The sequence below is a fragment of the Impatiens glandulifera genome, chromosome 1, assembly GCF_907164915.1.
Source record: "Impatiens glandulifera chromosome 1, dImpGla2.1, whole genome shotgun sequence".
NCBI lineage: Eukaryota > Viridiplantae > Streptophyta > Magnoliopsida > Ericales > Balsaminaceae > Impatiens > Impatiens glandulifera.
Genome location: NC_061862.1, coordinates 82770383 through 82775345, shown reverse-complemented (window position 1 = coordinate 82775345; position 4963 = coordinate 82770383).

Genomic DNA, 4963 nt, shown 5'->3' with positions numbered 1-4963 from the left:
GTGTATTTTTCTCAACCCAGATCTTCTGCTACCGATTGCCGTGTTCCCCTGTGGTGGACCAATCAGATTGCAGCATTATTATTTTAATAATAAATCAATCTGGGTAGGAGACGGAGGGAGGGAGATCCGGAATCCGGGTTTCATCCCAGGTTCACACAAGACGCCGTTAACGGCAGCGCCTATTAACGCCAGGAAATTATATAATATTCATATAGGACACAGATAAGATATCTTCGCTCAGGGCACTGTGTTAGAGGGAAGAATGAGATGCGATGAGAGCGAATATCTACACGCCCGTTGCCCTGACCCTCATGTAAACCCTCCATACCTACCCATGAGAAGACCGCTTGCCTTCCATGAAAATACAATTACCCATCTATGTAAACACCAAAATGACAGGGATTTTATATTTCTGTTTATTAAATATTAATTTAATTTATTAAAAAACACATGCAGCGATATAATATTCGCTTTAAGTAATTCATTCATATTTTTTTTATTAATTTTATTTAATTTTGTTATTTAATTTTTTTTGCCTGGAGACCCTCAGGAGCGAAGATATATTTGCTTCAATTAATTTTAATAAAAACCTCATGTAAACCCCCCATACCCACCCATGAGAAGACCACTTGCCTTCCATGAAAATATAATTACCCGTCTATGTAAAGACCAAAATGACAGGGATTTTATATTTCCGTTTATTAAATATTAATTTAATTTATTAAAAAACACATGCAGCGATATAATATTCGCTTCAAGTAATTCATTCATATTTTTTTTTATTAATTTTATTTAACTTTGTTATTTATTTTTTTTTGCCTGGAAACCCTCAGGAGCGAAGATATATTTGCTTCAATTAATTTTAATAAAAACCTCATGTAAACCCTCCATACCTACCCATGAGAAGACCGCTTGCCTTCCATGAAAATACAATTACCCGTTTATGTAAAGACCAAAATGACAGGGATTTTATATTTCCGTTTATTAAATATTAATTTAATTTATTAAAAAACACATGCAGCGATATAATATTCGTTTCAAGTAATTCATTCATATTTTTTTTTATTAATTTTGTTATTTAATTTTTTTTGCCTGGAGACCCTCAGGAGCGAAGATATATTTGCTTCAATTAATTTTAATAAAACCTCATGTAAACCCCCCATACTCACCCATGAGAAGACCGCTTGCCTTCCATGAAAATACAATTACCCGTTTATGTAAAGACCAAAATGACAGGGATTTTATATTTCCGTTTATTAAATATTAATTTAATTTATTAAAAAACACATGCAGCGATATAATATTCGCTTCAAGTAATTCATTCATATTTTTTTTATTAATTTTATTTAATTTTGTTATTTAATTTTTTTTGCCTGGAGACCCTCAGGAGCGAAGATATATTTGCTTCAATTAATTTTAATAAAAACCTCATGTAAACCCCCCATACCCACCCATGAGAAGACCGATTGCCTTCCATGAAAATACAATTACCCGTCTATGTAAAGACCAAAATGACAGGGATTTTATATTTCCGTTTATTAAATATTAATTTAATTTATTAAAAAACACATGCAACGATATAATATTCGCTTCAAGTAATTCATTCATATTTTTTTTATTAATTTTATTTAATTTTGTTATTTAATTTTTTTTGCCTGTAGACCCTCAGGAGCGAAGATATATTTGCTTCAATTAATTTTAATAAAAACCTCATGTAAACCCCCCATACCCACCCATGAGAAGACCGCTTGCCTTCCATGAAAATACAATTATCCGTCTATGTAAAGACCAAAATGACAGGGATTTTATATTTCCGTTTATTAAATATTAATTTAATTTATTAAAAAACACATGCAGCGATATAATATTCGCTTCAATTACTTGGCTCTAATTTTTTTTGTTTTTTTTATTTAATTTTTTTGGCCTGGAGACCCTCATGAGCGAAGATGTATTTGCTTAAATTAATTTTAATGAAAACATCATGTAAACCCCCCAACCCACCCATGAGAAGACCGCCTACCTACCATGGAAAGACACTTACCCGTCTATGTAAAGACCAAAATGACATGAATTTTATATTTCCGTTTATTAAATATTAATTCAATTAATTGAAGATGACATGCAGCAACCGAACAAATCTTCGCCTCAATTACTGGCTATTTTTTTTTTGTTTTTTTATTTCCGTTTATTAATAAATGTTAATTCAATTAATTTAAAATGACATGCAGCAATATAATATTCGCTTCAATTAATTCATTCATATTTTTTATTTTTTTTATTTAAATTTTTTTGCTGGTAGAGAATATTTGTTCGCCTAGACCATGTTCCATGTAAAATGGATTGAATAGTCGCTTCTCGAGAGAACACTTATTCGCCCCTGGTTCCTGTGTCATGTGACATGGAATGAATAGTCGCTTTTCGAAAGAAGACATGTTTGCCCCGGTTACATGAATATATATACCCCCTAATATGATTATGTTATAATCATTTCCGCCCGATTCATCTCTCTCTCTTCTTGCCTCCTTTCACGGCGATTCGCAACCGGCTCCCTGTCGACCAAACCAGAATCAACATCTTCACGACTCCACAATGGTACGTATTCCTGAATAGTAACTTTTCATATTTAGGATTATGGAACTACTAAACTAGATTATGTTATGTGATGTCGTTGTCTCGTTAATCTTTAGGAAACCCTACTCTCAAAATGTCACCTTCAATGTAAATCCATCGTATTTAGGAAAACTTACCTAGTGTTAGGTTTTGGGATATTATTTCCATGAAACCCTAGTACATACTAACAAAGACCGTTTTTTTTTCATGCACGTGCAGGCAACCGCCACAGCATCCGTCCAAAACTTTGGCAAAGACTGGATTTTTTGCCCAAATCAATTAACAAGTGAAGAGATAGTACTATTCTTGACATATCTCCCTTTTTTTCCATATTGTTTAAGTTTTCATCCTGTTTATCTGAAATATTTATGATTGTTCTTAAACAGCACTTGATGCAACAATATGCTAACACATGTGGTGCCACGGTGACAATGAGGTGGCGAGACGATGTGACCCACGTCATAGCATCCACCGATTCTAATGGTGGATGCGGTCGCACTATCAAAATATTGAAGGCAATATTGAACGGGAGTTGGGTCCTTACCATTGATTGTGAGACTCAGTTATTCTTAACCCTTTACTCTTAACTCAATATTCATTTTCACATATATGAAACTAAAAATACCTATTGCTTTTGTACAGGGATAAAATCATCAATCAGATTTAACTGTTACATGGACGAGTAACCATACGAGGTGCATCGAGATAATAATGGGACTGTGGGCGGTCCAAAGCTGGCATAATGCGGTATTTGAACAATGTAAGTTTTTTCTTATTCCTACTACTCCTCCATATGATATTCAATTCTCCATGATTACTAAATTTTTTTTGTATTTTCTTTCAGCTACCGAAACTTTTCGACAGTTACACCTTTATATTTGCAGGGGAATTCATCCCGGCTTACAAACTGGATCTTATGGGGTTTGTAATTGCTGGAGGAGGTACAACTAAAGAAATGGAGAATCCATTTGTTGAGCCCGAAGATGACAAAACTATAGTTGTATACGACAAGTCTCGGCACGATGTTGATGAACTTGTTTGGGTATTTTAGGCAGAGAATCCTTTGACGACATATTTGGATGTATTTGGTGTTCCTCACACAAGCTTGCTAGAATCCATTGCTGCTTGTGATTTGCAGCCTTTATTGTTGTAGACATGTGTTGGTTGAATTTGAATTTGTTACTGAATATTTGAATAGTTTGCATTCTTGAATTTGTTAATGTTATATTTGATTTCAGATTTCTCTTTTTTGTTCTTAGAATTGTATTTTTTTAAAACACCAGCCTTATATTAAACTAAATCTTGAAACATGAAGAAATAATGTATAACTTAAGTATAAATTTTTATTCATTTATTAATACATAGCAATCTATGTAACTTAATCGCCCCTAATGTGATAAATAATTAATATGTTTTTAAACAACTATCAAAATAATATTTCTAACACAATTGTCAAAATAATAATGTGAAACAATCTTCGCTTTCTGATTGATTGATTGATTTATTAATATTAATTCATAATAATTTTAGTCATTTAATTATTAAAATGAAATACTTTTTTAATCAAGTCACCTCACCGCCACCTAACATCTGCAACCTTTTCATTAAATGCTGCATGGCAGCAAGCCATGCTGCTAAGCTAGACAAAGTTTGTACTGTTTTCTCTCTCACCTGTACGACCATTTCTTCGCCGGAGTGATACTCCATTGTCTACCATCGACCTCTCCTTCGCCGGAGACTTCATTATAATATCAATCCATCTTCCTAAATTAAAATGGTATGTTATTGGATGTCATATATACCTTCTTTACTTTTCGTCCCAACCTTTTTTATGTTTTTTGAATACTCGACATGAAATGTTCTGTTCTGATTGATTATCAGGAAGGAACACATATGAGCGAGAATGATATGAACGAGAATGATATTAATGATTTAAGGTAACATGGTTTAACTTCTCTAATTTTTTTCGTGCATATGTAAGCGAATATCTCTTCACTAAGAGCTTTTTTGATTATATCTTATAAAGCGAAACTCTATTCGCCTAATATTACAATGTTATTAATGTTGAAGTGAAGCGCTCTTCGCTTATACTGTCTTCATTTAACAATAATCTACAAGTTTTGGTTAGTTGAACCTTTATTTTCCACGTTTTCAAATTGAACAGCGAATTTGCTACTTGTCGTCGTCAATTGAATTTCGATGGAAACGGCCAACCTTTGGAGGACATCGAAGCCAACTTAATTCCACATTTAGGTAGGGAATTTGAGAGTGAAGAAGAAGGCTACGTATTCTACTTAGCATACGCTAAACTAATAGGATTTGGTATAAGGCGCAGTTCAAAACATATAGACAA